This window comes from Gallus gallus, chromosome 10, assembly GCF_016699485.2.
Source record: "Gallus gallus isolate bGalGal1 chromosome 10, bGalGal1.mat.broiler.GRCg7b, whole genome shotgun sequence".
NCBI classification, from domain to species: Eukaryota; Metazoa; Chordata; class Aves; order Galliformes; family Phasianidae; genus Gallus; species Gallus gallus.
In genome coordinates, this window is record NC_052541.1 from 9,911,346 (window position 1) to 9,927,574 (window position 16,229).

Below are 16,229 nucleotides of genomic sequence, written 5' to 3' on the forward strand. Positions count from 1 at the left end.
AACGGGAGGGAGATCCCGCAGGGTGGGACGGCAGCCCCGATCCCAGCCTGGGGTGGCTGCCCGTGGACAGGCACAGAGCAGCTCTGGGAGCCAAGTGCTTCTTTTAGGGGTGGTCACATTTGTGCTCTGAGCCTTTTTGTCCTCACGTTACAATCCGATTCCCAACGCAGTGAATAGCCTCTATCATAGCATTTTCACGCGCCGTGCAAATGTCCACGCTCTTAGACAAGGGCTGTGTCTGAGAAGGAGAAAATCGAGTCCTTGCACCTTTAACCAGGCAGCAGCACTTGGGGTGCAACATAGCAGCGCTGTGTTTGCTGCGAGGAAGCCCATAATGATCTCGCCTTTAGCCTGTCACCACTAGGAAACATCAGAGGGAGACAGCCAAGGGACGGACTTGCCAAAAACGTCCTATTCCCATGGCTGAGAGATTTTGTTGGCACCATCTCTAAAGAGAATTTACTATGGGCCGCATCCTGGCGCCCTCGCACAGAGGAGTCGGTTCCCGAGAGGCAGCGCTCCCACTGCAAGGAGCGCAGAGCCCGCAGGGTCCGCTCGCTGCCTCCCGGTGCCACGCTGCCCACCACCCACAGGGCACAGGGCGGGGGCCCGGGGTCAGCCTGGGAGCGACTGACACCCCTCCTCAGTGACGGTTTCTGTTACTTTTACTCCGAATTCTTCTGTTTTCCCATTTAAAAAAAAAAAAAAAAAAAAAAGCGTAGATGATAGAGTTGGGTGAGTAATCCTTTTTCTTTTCATTTTCTTTCAGGGGGCATCCAAGATATTTAGTGGCACTTTAAGCCTTAATTAATTAGCATTTCACGTGGAAAAAAAAAAAAAAAAAAGCCTAATGAATGTGTGACAGCTGTTCCCCGGACTTCACGTCTGGGATGCAGCCCTTTGTTTCTGGAATAGATATGGGCATTTCGGACGGGCACTTAAGGATGTCATTTCAAGGACGTTCCCCCCCACCACCCGCGAAGGTGCTGCAAAATTGAGTCTCGTTAGGCTGCAAAATTGCATTGCGAGCGATGGCTTGGGAAGTAGGAAAGCACCGTCTGTGTCGAGGTGCGGAGCTGGCCACGCTCCGGCCGCCCCTCCGCCGCCCGCACCGCCCGTTCCCCCGGCGGCGGCCGCCCGAGCCGCGGGGCCAGGCCGACGGAGAGCGCCCATCACGCGGAGCTCCGCGGGGCCGCCCGGGGGCAGCGGTGTGAGCGGGGCGCGTCCGGCGCTGCCCGAGGCGGGGGCGGGCGGAGGCGGGGGCCGGGGCGGCGCCGGGGCCGGTACCGGGGTAGGGCCCCTCCCGCCCCCGTACGGCGCTGCTCTGCGCGGGGCTCGGCCGGGGGCCGCCGGGCCGCTCCCCGGGGCGGTGAGGGCTGCGCGGGACGGGGCGGCGGGGAGTTGGCGGCGGGGCGCGGGTTTTGCGCGGAGGCGGAGCGAGGCGGGGCGCGGCGAGGGGCGGGTGAAAACAAACACATTAAAGGGAGGGGAAAAGGGAAAAAAAGAGAGAGAAACAGGGGAAAAAAATAATAAGGCAGGAGGAGGGCGGGAAGGGGTGGGCTCTGCGTGGCGCGCCGCCCCCGCGCTGGCTGGGCAGCGAGCGGAGCGCCGGGATGGGGCGGCCGGCGGGGGGCAGCGGGCGCAGGAGGCAGCCCCGCCGGCGGGCGGCGGCCCCGGGCAGCGGCAGCGGCAGGTACGGGCACCGAGACGGGCACGGGGCGGGGGGACGGAGTGGCGCCGCGGGAGCTCGGGGCGGCTGCAGCGGGCGCTCAGCGGCGGGGACTCGGCGGGGAGCGGTGATTTACGGGCTCCCGGCGGCTGCCGGGCACTGGGAGGCAGAGGGAGCCGTGCTCCGATCTCCGATCTGTTACGGAGGGAAACAAACCCGACAGTCGGCTCTGAACTGTCCCCGCTCGAGGCTGGGGCGGCCGCGCTCCGTCCTCGGCTCCTGCGGAAGCGGCGCTCAGGTGCGGAGCGGGGAAACTTTGTGCGGGAGCGGGCAGCGCTCCGCGGGCAGCGGCCGGGCGGCGGCGTGCGGGCTCCGGGGGAACGCCTGCTTTGTTGTTTGGGAGCGCTGGATGGGTATTAAAGGTCACGCCGATGTTTCCAGGTGGATATTATCCCTGCGCTTTAAAGGATTTTGGCGTGTTTTCTTGTTGGCTGTTTTCTTTCTGGTTGCTTTTTGTTTCTTTTCGGATGATTTCCATTGCGTTTTGTCTCGTAAGCTGGCAAATGCAATTAAGTGTGCTTTAGGCTGACATGTTGAAAATCCTGTCGTTCCGGCGGGTATCCCACTTGTTAGCATGAATACAGCGCCGTGCTGGTCTGCAATTAGTGGCTCTTCCCGTCATGGAGTTGTTTCTCACTTCAGGTCCGGGTGATGTCTGTGGCACAGCGTTTCCCCTCGAGGAGCTGAGCGGAGCTCGGCCCGCTGTGCAGAGCCATTTGTATTTAGATGCGTGCGTGGCTCGGAATACATTGGCTGCTGAGCGTAGCAGCAGCTCTGATGGTTCATCATGCTCACATATGTGGTGCTTGCTGTACAGATGGTATTGTGGCTTCTCCGTGTACACACGCACACATTTCACACGTAATGTGCAGGAATTACAGCAAACTTCCTCTGGAACGCTGCTCAGGGCTCTGTAAATGGGTGGCATTCTTCCCGTGGTTATTTCCTTTGAGGAAAACGTGCCTCTTTCTGGGGGTACCTTTGTGCCCCGAGCTGCTTGTGTTTCTCTCCCCACGTTTGTACATTCACTTAAATATATTAGAGGGAGCAGCTTCCCGCTGCCTCTTAGTGCTGCTGTACGGCTCTCACATACACATACTTTCACAGAGGACGTTCCGAGGTTCTTTCCTTCCAAGTCCAACAGGAAGTTCATTGTAAATCCCTGCGATCACTTTTGTGGCAGAAGAGAATAGACTTTTTTTTTTCCCCTGCTTTATTCACAGCGTAAAATTCTATGCACCTCTAAAGTCTGCTTAAGTCACTATTCAGTAAATTAAGCCGTATGTAATCACATTTAATGTAGTACGCGATGGGCACGTTGTGTTGTGTTGGCAGATACTGTACAAACATTTACTCTGGCTTAGATAAATACAAATTGCCAGTGGAGTGCTCCGACTTTTTTTCTGAATAACCATGAACTTTAACATTTTTTATATTAAGCAACATAAAGCTCAGTTGTTTTTGAAAACAGGAAGAGAGAGTTTGCAGTTGGAATTTATTACTATTCTGAATTTTGTAGCTCGGTCTCCAAAAGGACAGCCAAAAAGCATAACCCAGAGGTCTGAATTGGTTTGCTGCTCGCTTCCATCTGCATCTTCAGTTACAGTGAGCAGGCACCCTCCTCCCCTCATCCTACGCTCTGTTGGTACCTGCTCTCATTTATGGTTGAGATGGAACAAAGATAGCATCATCTAACAGTGCTTTGTGTGATGCAGGAGTGTGTGCCAGGAATACAGCCGTGGCCCCATCACAACCAGCTGTGTGCCTGCAGCCCAGTCTGGTGCCCTTTTGCTGGGCCACCTGAAGGGCTCTGCTGCTGCAGCCAGTGCTCAGCCTCGGAAGCTGCTGGGACTTGGATGGAGAATTGTGAGGAACGCACGGTTAGATAGGATGCTTAATTACACATGCAATTAATTCTGACTAAATGGGTCTTCGATCTGATCGGTCCTGTCGTGGGAGATATGTGGAGGTAAAGAGAAGAAGTCATAGAAGCTCCCTTCAGAGCATGTGTTAGACGTTTGTAATAACTCATCTGACAGCCAGTCACACACCAACTGCAGCTCTTGGCTATTGTGTTTATCTTTTTATTGTTTTAGAAACATTATTGTGCTTAGCCCAGGATTCAACATCCCTTGAAGTGGGATGAAGTCCATTTAGCTGCTCAGAGCTTTCATAGAGATGTTGAAACGCTTTGGTTGTGCTTCCTTCTGAAAAGCAGAAATGTGAAGTCAAGTGGAGATCCTGGGTGGATGTGGCCAGTTCTCATCAGGCATCATAGGAGTGATGTGACAGGGACCCCTCTGGTTGTGGTATGCCTTTGTAAGACAAAGGAATCGGCTATATGAGCGGCTTCTGTGCTTATACAAGCTTATGTTGGGCTTAATTACGTTGCACTCTGGTATTTTTCAGAGAATGCTCTGTGTGTACGCATTGCTTACTGAATAGAGATGGTGGTTGATTACATATTTGTGTGTTAAACCTACCAATAATTCCAGTTAAGAAAAATCAGATGTCTTTCCATTGGAGAAGGTAGTAATCTGCTCCATAAGTAATTAAGAAAAGATGGAAGGTATATTATTTGCATTGGGTGTAAGTGTAAGTTATTTTCAGTCTTAGCAGCTCTGTGTGTAATTAAAACAGTTCAAATGTTGCTTTCGTCAAAACTGCTGCTAGAACAGATGATGCCTTTTCTTATGCATCAGATAAGCTACTGCAGTTAGCGTTAAAATTCGTCTGAGCCATTTTATTAAGTTGTTACTCGTTCTGTGAATAGCTGCCAGCCTTGAGTTCAAAAGAAAGTAGGTTCTGATTTGTTCCCATGTCACACGGAGGAGATGTGCAGCAAAAAATCGTACTGTTGCCCTTCCGATGCCGTTTCCAGGAGCCCTGCGTGCCATACCCACTTTCCCTGGCAGTGGTGTGACAGTAATTACAGTGGGCTCAGCTCCTCCAAACAGCAATGCTGTCGAATGGTCCCACTTCCAAAGTCGAATGTTGGTGCAACCACAGAGCTCAGAGCTGCAGCTCACATATATAACATACGAGTTGTGTTGATTTCCCAAACTCTTCTGTGCCGTTCGGCCTTTGTTAAGTAACCCAGATTAGCATTTTAACAACCCTGAAGTGAACTCCTGCCATTCTCCCCGCTTGGACAGTGCGTGCAGGCCATCCATCACCCTGTCCTTGGCCACAACAGCCTACTGCCTCCACAGCCATTTGGAGCTGCACAGAAACCACCCGACTGTGAACGGCACAGCTGGCTACAGCAATTTTTCCTTCCACGCCACTGGCAGCATTGTCTGGCTATGGTAACTAAAGCTAACACCCAGAACAGGGAGCCGTTATGTGCCGGCACCCAGACTGCGGGCACAGCTGGGCAGGCCGCAAGATGGCTGCCGGGGTGGCCAGAGGAGGTGGCCGCGGGGCTCCTTCTCCCCTGAGCCTGGCACGGAGGCTGCAACCTGTTGTGAGAGGGGATGGCGTTCACCCGGAGGGAGCCTGCTGGCTGCACCCACTCCTTCAGCCAAGAGCCACCAGCTGAGGAAACACAACTTGCGGCTTCAACTTAGCCACGCAAACAGGCAGAGAGCGCGGAGGATTTCAGCTGTGTGTTTCACACATTCTTGGAGAAGCCTTTTTAGTTCCCCAACGGAAACCATGTGATTTCACAGGATCCGTGCCCAGACTCTAAGACTTGTTACAGATGCGTTCCTTGGGTTGTTTTGCAGATCTACAAATGCAGTAGGGAAGAAGTTGTAGGATTTGTTGCTTAATGGTGACCTGAGCTCTAAGTGGCAGGTAACTTCTCCTCCTGGCCCTGTGCTAATCTCACTTGTGGTGATTTTTGCATAATTTAAGCAAATTGGCCTTGCGTGACTGCCTGCCGTGTGAGCCACAGCTTGCTTGCTAGGAGGGAGCCTTGCTTCAAGAGCAAAGGAGGTCAGGAGGTGTTGCCGGGCAGGCGGGGCTGGTGGACACGGGCTGGACGAGGAGGAGCTCAAGCAAGCAAGCGACATTTGTTCTGTCCAGAATGGTTACAAACCTTGTAAATGAAATCAGTCCCTGGACAGCTTTGATTTATATTCTCACGCAGCAGATTGGCCTTGGTCTGCCTGACCTTGGTAACATTACAGAGGTCGCTTTTGTACACAGATACTACTCTTGCAGAAAGGTTTGTTGTTGCAGTTATTTTTGTTAGCCACTGTGTCCAAGAGCCAAATCCCAGCCTGGGTTTCTAATTGGATAGGCCTCGGACAAACACAGAATGAGAAGGAGGGACCCTGTTCCCCACCAAAGATGGTTGCAGGGATGAGCAGCAGATGGGTGCTGTCAGGCAGGGCTGCGAGGAGCTGTCAGCCTGCATACCCAGCAGCCGGGCCGGTGTTGGTGCAGGGCACACATGCGGGCAGATGTCAGAGGCAAGGAGGCCTTTGATGAGGGTTCGTGCTGCAAGCAAGGATTAATTGGCCGGTACAAGCCAGGGCACTCCACAAGTGTGGGGGGGTAGCGGGGAAGCAAACAGAGCTGCTTGTCTGGGAAGGGAACGAGCAAGCCGTGGGGACCAGCAGCACAGCGCTTGCTGTCAGTACTGGGAGCAAACCCTCAGCAGAGATGAGAGGTGATCAGCTGGTCACTCAGCTCAGCTATTACTGGGATAATAGGCTTTTCTTAACATGAGCCGCATAGTTCATCGCTCTCGTGCCAAATGTTCCCGACAGCTGGGCCGCAGCTCTCTGAGCAGCAGCAAGGTGCCAGCCCACGCCGCCTGCCGGGGGTGGCAGGTAGGGGTGTAGGGCCTTCCCCCAGCCTTGCCGTGCTGTGGAACAGAAGGCTTTTCCCTGCAGTCCCACTGCTGTGCTTCCCAGACACTTCTATGGGCACCAGTGGGGGGCGAGGGTAGTGGCTGCTCCTCACGGCACCGACAGAAGGTGTTGCTGCTATTTCTGTGTACGTCTGTCATGACAGATGTGCTTTGGGGTCAGAAGAACATTGTCCTGCTGGTATTTCCAGACCCTGTTTCTATATCCCTCTCCTTGGACACCCCTTCCTGTGCTGTGTGTGAACAGTTGTGCATCTATCGGGCCACACAACATCCCTGGTTTGGGAGGCTGCTGGGAAAATTACATGTGTATTTAACTTGCAGGAGCCTCACTGTATACTTAAGGCTCCAGGATTAAAATTTTAGGTGGTGTTTGAACGTAGTCTACTGTCAGTAAGGAGGCTGTGGCTCTGCCTGGTAGTGAAATGGTGGCTAAAAACAAGAAAGAGTCATGAATGCTCAGCACGTTCCCCACACAGTGCAGCACCCAGGTGTTAAGTACCAGGAGCCTGGTGGCTCGGGGCCGTGTCCTACAGAAGCAACTCAGAGCTACCAGGCAGAAGCAGGAGAGGGCCATTTACTTTCAAACAGTTGGCCAAGAGCCAGCATTGGCACCCCCCTTGCAAATATAGCTATATTTGGTGTATTGCTGCCCAGAGACGAGTGCTGAAGGGAAGGGTAAGGATAAGAGGAAAAACAGTGGTGTGAAAGCTGTCAACAGCGTGCGAACAATGTCCCCAGGTGTCTCATGAAAGGAGCAATAAGGGGTAAAAAATCATCTTGCGGAGTTGAATGGGTTCTTTCAATTTACAAAGTTCTGCTCTCCACGGCAGTTTCTTAAACCCAGCACGTGTTTATCAAAGATTAACACTGAGAAGCCGGTAATTTGTTTTTGCTCAGCAAATCATATTTCTTCATGAAGTGAGTGCTACGTGGATATTTTTAGCAATGTATGGATTTTTTTTTTCCTTAATGATAACCTCAAACTAAAATAATCAAATCCCATGTTTTGGGGATTAATCTGATTCCCTGCAAGGGTATAGATAGAAATTTTTTTGTCCTTTGTGCCGCGGTGCAGGTTTTACTCTGAGAGTGGATTATGGCTTTTCCTCCTGCTAAAGCATCAGGTTTTCATCCTTGCCAGAGATGTAACAGGCACTGCTCATGATTGAATGGTGGTCTTACATGGCAAGCTATGCCAACACAAACCTCAGAGTGTATTTGGTGCAGCTGGAGAGAAAAACAGACCTGCGGATGTGTACTGTGTGTGGTTCAGGTATGATCACTTACTTAGTCACATCCTTGCACTGGCCCAGTGGTACCAGTGATAACACAAACCTTGCAGCTGTCTCGGGGATCCTGGGAATCCAGCATGGAAGGGAGGAGGGGGCACACTGTAATCCAGAGCTCTAAAGCCTCAGGTCCTTCCTCCCTGATCTGTCACAGATTTCCTTATGACCTTGATTCAAGCTCCATGAACAGTATACTGGTAATTTAATTATTTTAACTGTTAAAGCTCTGATTTGTGGCTTACAAACCCAAGCATTGGAAATAGGATGGCAAAAATATGGCAACGCATGTTGCTATGGAATGATACAGCTCAGGAAGAAGGTGGGGACGGAGGGCTGGTGCCAGCACCATGTCCTGTGCCAGGGCTGAAGTGGGCTGGCAGCTTCCCATGGGAAGCAGGCAGTTCCGTGGGGCCGGGATTTACCTGGAGTGGTGTGACATGGCACAGGGACGTGTGTGGGGGCCCAAAGCAGGACAGCTGTGGTTGCACACTGCAGCCTCCAACCTCAAACCTCAAACAGTCAGAGAGGAGCCAGGGAGCAGCAACGGGGCGATAAGTTACCTGACTGCTTTTATATCCATTTAATAACTTCTGCTGAAGGTAAGGCAAGGAGTCAAGCTGGCTCAAACCCTGCAGTAATACCTCTGACTTTAAAGTAAATAAAAGCAAACCAAACCCTCCCCATTGCCCTCCTGGTGCTCTCGAGCATCAGTGCACAGACCTCTCTCCAGGAGCCCCCCAGGCTTGCAGCAGCACCCCTGTTGCCCCTCTCCCCCACCATTGCCCATGTCTGTGCATACGCTTACAGATGCTCTCTCACAGACTACAAAAGCAGCAAATATAATAATGTGATCCAACTGTTCAGCGCTAGGCTAGAAAGAAGTGTTTTTCTGCCATTATGTGAAAATTTAGCGTGACTGGAACAGGGTCTGCATTTGATTAGGCAATTTAAGAAATGTAAGAGACTTCATACTGTAGGGCAGTGCTGCAAAACAATTGCTCGGAACATGTTCTAAAATTGGTTTGCCTTCACCAGATTTCCATGTGTTTCTGCACGGCATCTCAAATGAAAATATGAAGAGTCACGTGGCAAGGGGCTGCATTTTGATATTGTAGTAAATAAAAGCAGCAGTTTAAACAATTATTCTAAATACTGAATTGCTTTTGAGAGGAGAAAACACAAAACTCTCCCTTTATTTGTTTTCCAGCCTAGGAAAGACGTTTCATAACACGTCCTTTGACTGATGTTAGTTAATCTTTAATGCTTAACAAGATAATAGTAATCGTAACTTTGAGCTCAGGCTTCCTCCGGTTTTCCATGTCTGCATTTGTACACATAATTGATTGTGGCCAGGAAAGTGGCAAAGCACATGCTCTGCATGTACAAAGAGGGAACCGGGTGGCCAGCTACCAGACTTGTCCATGCAGAAAAACCAAGACTGGCTAGAAAGTCGCCTGTTCACTGGTCTCTAGAGGCAGTATTCCTGTGGGCAGGGCTGGCTGGCTACTCCGGCATACTGATAATACCAGTGTGGTGCTTAGGATGCTCTGATGTGTTGCTTGCCAGCTAATAGTCTCCCTCTCCCCTCCCATTTTCCAGCAGCCATTTACTTTCTCTTGCAAGTGAGCAGTGCCGCTTTGCCCAGCAGCTTCAGCCAGCAGCCCTATACCCAGCGAGGTGCAACACTGCAACACGCCACATGGGGTGCACTGATGGGAAGAGGAGATGATGCTTTCTGGAGCGAGGTTGATGCCAGCATTGTCTGGGGCATGACCTGTTAGCTGGATATCTTAGAGGGCCCAGCACTGGACTTGCTCTGGGGGAAAGAAGCTCTGGCATCACTGTGCTCATGCACATCAAGGCTGAGACCTACACTGTGCCCACACCTGTGCATACTGGCTCCTACCTGTCCCAGCACTGCCTTATCAGGTGCTGCCTGATGGTGCTGAAAGGAGTGGGCAGCCTTGCTGTGTAAATCACATGGGCCTGTGTGCAGAGTGGGTTCTTGCTTCCCTTACAGCTCTCACCCACATTTGTAGTGGATTCTTAGAGGATGGAATAGGTGATACTTTGGTCTAGGTTTAGGGTTTTGTTTGAGGCTGTTTGGGGTGCTTTGGTTGTTTCTATGTCCAAGCCTGTATGTATTATAAGTAATAAGATCTGTGCCATCTCAGTTTGAGACATCTCTGGTTTTCAGGATAAAAACTCACAATTTGAGATTTCAGACTCAAAAGCACACAGAAAATGCCTGACACCCCATGCCCAGCTGTGGGCTGGCAGCATACCCTGCATGCTCAGCCTGATGAGCTGCAGCCGCCTGCCCTAGTGGGATGGCATTGCATTCTGTGCTTTGGGGTTGGAGCTTATGTTGCCAGTTCTGCCCACAGACAGGAATTAACGGGGTCAGTGCTGAGAGTACAGCACAAACCCCAACATCCCTCTCCTCTGCACCCTTCCTTGAACACTTCTGTGAATAAACACAGCCTTTGCTCCGGCGGTCTCAGCTGGGCATAAGCAAGTTTGAATTGATAGAACACAAGGCGTGCTGAAGTGGTGAATCCGGAGCAGGGCGTGAGCTGAAGTGCCTGCGCTTTATCGCCTGCAGCTCAACACCAGCACACTTTCCAGGGAACGTGTGTTTGCAGGAGTTCTGCACAACAGACAGCAGATCTGACTGTAGATATGAGCTGAAATCAAAGGTTGTTTGCAGCTGGAGGACTTTTGTATCGCCCTGGTAAAGGAAGGTAGTTAACATTCACTCTCAAAAATTAACTTAAAATAAACATAATTGAAGCAATCACTTACGGTTTGCTCAGCATTTTATTTCCTTTCCTGCTGAAACTATCTTGCATTCGAGTAAATTTTTAATCGCAAGAGAATTTAGCCCTCAACGTGCACCTAATCAGCCACTAAGCATTTGCATCATTAAAAGTCACCCTATCCATTTTGCAAGTGTTGTCAGCTTGTTCAGAGAAGAGGGGTGTGCTTTCTGTAATGTTAAAAGCCTGCAAACAACTGGAGTGTAACCAGCAATACCATAAGCCAATTAAGATGAAAGCTGTGATGCTCAGTGGTGGGGTTTCATCACTAAATATTAAACTTTTTTTTGGTACTTAGACATAGATCAAGAGGTGTTAATGCAAAAATCCTTAAAAGAAGTCGTGTTATCTTATAATAACAGACTTGCTTTTTGCACTTTTGTGCTCAATTAATGTCATAGCTCCAAACATCCTAAATTTTTCTTCAGAGCTGCAGATGTTAAGACTGTTGTTAGGAGGAGTATGGATGGTGCAGAGCACAGGTTATGAGCTGAGCGTGCCTTTATAGGACAGAAACTTTTTTTTTCCTTATCTATTTATTTATACATAACAATGCTGTAAGTTTTTAGAGGGACTTCAGTAATAACTTAATCATGCTTCTATTGTTAGAACCACAAATATTTTGCTGTGTTATTTGATAATTAGCTGAAGCAATTTGTCACCAAGCTCCACAATATGGATTTACCACATCATAGCAGATCTCTGGATTTAAATGTACATTAAATCTCTGTGCCAAGCAGTGCCTGCAGGACGTTACTGAAGTCAGCCTTCATTAACAGAAACATGTTTACAAGGAGCACATCTGAAAAAACAAGTTGCAATTGCATCATTAGAAAATGTGTGTGTGTATATGACCTGAAATGGGAGAATGATCCCTTGCTTCTCACATACCTGCATCTATATACCCATATGGATTCATAAGGCTGTTGTTGCATTTTATGTAGAGAGTTGTGTGCCATGTAAACAAAAGAGGATTTGACACAGTAAGACATAGAGGGACTAAAAATAGAGGCGACAAAGAATTTTTTTCTCCCTTTCTGTGGAGTTCAAGCCATGCAACCCTGGGCTGTGTTGGTCATATATTTTGGCTCAGATCATACAAAATTGCTGCATTTTCCTGTTCTAATGACCAGCACACTTTGCCCTGCGAGGCCCTCGGGTGGCAGCGCTGCGGGTGCCTCAAGCCCTGCCTGGCTGAGGGACGTGACGGCTCCACAGAAGGCCTGCACCGTGTTTGTGTGTTCTGTGCCAAATGTTTCATCTTCCAGAAAGATGGACTCGTTTGGCAAGAGCCTGCCTGCCTTTGCTTACTACTGCTGGTGAAGGCAGAGCACCAGCACTGTACCCGGGAGCCCGTCTGTGCCTCCTCCCACGTGGCAGCAGGTCCTGCCAGCAGTGAGCCACCTGCAGAGCCTCGCTCCCATAAGCACAAATCCCTGCCAGCGCTTCTGCGAGCCTGGTGAGGGCCGGAATCTGAACCAGGCCCTTTGCAGCTTGTGGTTCTCAGCATGAGCGATCGGAACATCAAAATATAAGCCCTGAGGCTATAGTATTATTTTAATGTAACTAGTCCTTGGGATACGAAAAAGTTTGGGAGGGAGGTGATAAAAGCTAGTAGGTTCCCATTCAGAGACTGACATAACTGTTACTTGGTTACAAGAGGAACTGACTGTGACTTGCTATCACCTGGCTGGCAGAGCTCTTGGTTGTGGTCAGAAGGCTTCAAGGCGCTGGCATGAAAAACTTCCTGAGCACCTGTGAGCAGGCAGTAGTGAAGGACTTCTCTTTAACTTCTGCCTTACTAGCAGAGTGGTCTCATGCTCAAACTTGCAGAGGTTCCATGTCAGAAAGGCTGGTTCATGCCCTCAGAGGTGCCAGCAGGGAGCTTCTCATGCAGGGTAAGGACCACAGGACAGTGGGGATTTCCTGCTTAGTCAGCACCCACAGCCCTGGGGGACTGAGGGAAGCCACATCTCCGAACGTGACCGAGCTCACGGAGCAGCTCTGCCTGGTGCTCAGCATCACTGTTAGCACATGGCAGCAGGTGCCAAGGAGGTGCTGCATCTCACCTGGGAGCCTGGTTCCAGCCTGTTGGAAGGGAGGCAGTGCAGTCATTGAAGCCTCTTTGTGTTATGTGTCTGTTTTTCAGCTTGTTTTTTATTGCAGCCCTATTCTCTTTTGCCTCACCAGCCTCTCCCAGAGTAACTTTCAAGATAGATTTTCCATTCTGACCTATCTCAAACTTCTGCCTGGATTTGCCATACCACACTCCCATCTGTGCTTAGCATTTTGCGAAACGTTTATTGTGTTAAGGAGACTTATAATTTTGTTTTGAGCAAATAGAAGATATTGCATCAGTCTGGGTTGAAGCTATTTTGTGCAGCTTCTCTCCAGCTGGCTGAGTGCCCTTTCCCTTCCCCCTCCTCCTACGTGGCAGCGCACGCAGAGCTGACTGATGGAGTGTCACCCGCGCCTTGTCAGAGGCTGCAGAGATTAATGGGCAGGGAACAGCGGCCTCTTCCCCTTCATGTGTGATTGTTTGAAGGAAGGGCTCATATTTTAACAGAAGCGATACCCTCCTCCTCTGGGTTCCCCCAGTCAGAGTTGAAGAATGGGACTCGTATCTGAGATTGAAGGGTGCCAGGCGTAGGCTATGTAGGTATCTGGGCCCACTTCTGGCCGCCTTCTTGCACAGCAGCACTCAGCCTGAAGCTCGTTTCACTCAGGCTGCTCCCTCTGCACCGGCGTGGGCTTGTGCCAGCAGCTAGCATTGCTACCTCTGCTCCTTTGTATTTGCAGACGTGACGAGTAGTGGCACAGAGCAGATGCTGGATGGTCTCTGATCAGTTCCTTGCCTTCCTCCCTCCGTGCCCGTGGCCAACTCTCCCGTGCTGCAGGGAGAGCAATGCTTGCAACCCAGAGCAGCTCAGGTGCTTTGAGCGCTTTGCTTGCTTGTTGGCCGTGGTCACAAATTCAGCCCTGGTCTGCGCCTCGATTGCCCAGCTGCAGAACAGGGATAGCAGCGCGGTACTTTCCAAAAGATTGCATTTGCCATGAATTATTTCCTAGCATTTCTAAAATTTATAAGAGAAATTAATTGAAGACTGGTTTGGATCCTGGCTGCGGAAAAACAATCAGACCCAGAGTATGATTGTTTGCTGCATTTTCTTGAGAGTAGACATTGCCAGCGTTTCATAATCAGCTGTTCTGTCCAAAGAGATACTTATTTGTTATTTGTAGTCCACAGTAGTGACTTCCATAATAGGTTTGACTGAAACAGGAATTATGTCTTTCACACCAGCATATCTGTGCGTACCAGAAGCGTACACCTGGCTGTCATAAAGCCCTGTTCCAAGGGCTTCTCTGATTATCCGCAGAACAGCTGCTCTTCAAGTTCATTATCTTTGCAGTGGTTGCGATCTCATGTTTGTGTCCAACCAGTTAAAAGGTGCATTTAAATGCCTCTTAAAGCGGGTGCCTTTGTGTCTGTGTGTTAGAAATCAGGGTACTGTTCATTTTCTGGTGATATTTTAATAAGCAAAACATTAAGGAATCCTGTGCTGACCTGGCTGGGTACGGGCTGCTGACCCCATCCAGTTCTGAACATAAGTGTTACCACCCCTTCTGTGTTCTCACAGTTCATATCTGGTATATATTCAGAGTTTTCGGGGTTTTTTTCTTGAGGAATCCATAAATGTGGGTTTGTTTCTGTTCCTGATGCAGTCTCTGGGGAAACACATCCTGTGGTTTTACATTTACAAAAGTTTGCCTTGTTTTCTAGGGACTAAAAGTTGGGATTACAGCGTACTGAATAGTGACCCTAACTGAGGGAACGGTCTCGCTCTTGGTGTACCTGGTGTTTTGGTTGTTTCCTTTCTGGTTTTGTGACAGTGGTATTTTTAGGTCATGGCTGTAGTGGCCCATACACAGCAAACTGCCCTTTTGTTCTCAGCCGCATTCTGAGTCCAGAACGCAGTGCGTGCTTTTGTAAAGGAAATTACATGCAAGTTTCAAATTTGTTGCCCCATGGAATTCTTCCTCACTGAGATGCTGGGAGGAAAGAAGAAATAAAGAAACTCTTCCTAACATATGCTCGTAGTAGCAGAAGTTGTACAACTTGCAGGCTGTGTGCATTTTACAGCTGGGATAAGGTCTCTTTGAGTCACGATGTGTGGCCATGAACCTCCTCATCTTCTACGCTAACTAAAGTTTCAATGACTGGGAGACCATCTTGCTCCGTCCCCGTTTGTATTCATTCACTCTCTAAGGAAGCGAGGCTTCAGGGAGGACTTTTACTCGGCACCGGATAGATGTTCCTGCCCAGCATGTGCCAGTTAGGTGCCTCCATGCCTCTCCTCTGCCTGGGCCAGCAGTGGGGCGGATGTTTGGAGTCTGCTCCAAAAAAGGGACCGTGTAACCATTACTGATTTGTTGTTGTGCCTGGGAGCCGCCGTGCTGCAGGACTTTGCTGAAATGTGCTTTCACAAGAAAGAACTAATTTGACTAACTTTATTAATTCCAGTTTGTTTTAAGTTTGCTCATTAGTAATTTAAAGCAAGATGCTTCAGCTGGAGAGGCCATGTCAGGACAAGGAGGAGCAGAGGGAAAGTGCCAGGAATCATTAGTGTTTATTAACCACTGTGCTCATCAATCTTGAGTGAGAGCACAGCCCATCCGTTCTGGACGGGTGGACTGGGATACAGGAATATCATTAACAGGGGGAAATGCTCCTTTTCAGGTCAGTCCGTGATGGCCAGGCGTTCAGACAACACCCACAGCCACACGGCCCTCACCAAACAGCACTTGCACTGCCGTTGGTCTCCTCGCAGTCTGACCTGAACTCGGAGAGCTCGGCAGCTCTGTGGATGGGAGGAGCCTTGCCCCTAGCCAGCTGTAGGATTAATTAACAAATACAGTTTTCTCAACCCAAGTAAACATTACTAAAAGGTTAAGTGTTGTTATGAAGGGGTTTTTTAATTGCTTTTCAAATTATTAAATGATTAAAACTTAAGTGCTTTGCTGGATCAGGCCTGGCACTTTGTGCTGGCAATGGATACATCTCACAGCAATTTTAACACAAAAATCGAAAGGCTTTTTTAATTATTATTATTTTTTTTCTGTTTAGAGAATGCATTTAATAACTGATTCCAGCAACTGCACGGCATTGGAGTGGTGACTCAAAGCTCTGACCTGTGAATCGGGGCTGAATGAATGCTTCCAAAAGGTTGGAGGAGGGAATAGTACTCCATTTGCCAGGTTTCTAATGAGAAATATAACCCCTGCCCAGACCACTTGTGGTTGTTACAGATCACATTTCACTTTGAGATGTTTTCTTGCATCCTACCCAAATTGCAACTTGACTAGTTGAATTCTGCTCACTAAAATATCTCTGCAGTTTAATTGGAGAAGCAATGTTTCCATTCCTCTCTTAAGAACTTTGCTGTGTAATGCTGTGATGCTATCACAATACGTGCTGTGTAATATATAAAGCACACACCAAACAAGCAGAAAGCAAACAAAGTGAACCCTGAAAGCTGCTGGTAAGTTGCAGGCTTTTGGTGGTAGCAGTT

At 49.5% G+C, this 16,229-nt stretch overlaps 1 protein-coding gene across 21 annotated transcripts in view; it reads left to right on the forward strand.

Annotated features, from left to right (window-relative positions):
- The window catches only part of SEMA6D (semaphorin 6D), a 604,413-nt gene that overhangs the window by 572,584 nt on the left and 15,600 nt on the right, over positions 1-16,229 (forward strand). For 6 of the 21 annotated variants that reach the window (XM_015291938.4, XM_040706513.2, XM_040706518.2 and 3 more), the window contains exon 1: positions 1,577-1,693. The exons of 7 other annotated variants lie outside the window; for them this stretch is intronic. The gene's annotated coding sequence lies outside the window, so the exon portion shown is untranslated. Of the gene's footprint in view, positions 1-1,315; positions 1,370-1,576; positions 1,968-2,009; positions 5,528-7,823; positions 15,884-16,229 lie in introns of those variants that run through there. 8 more of the 21 variants (XM_015291939.4, XM_046899139.1, XM_040706511.2 and 5 more) reach the window with 4 other exon arrangements.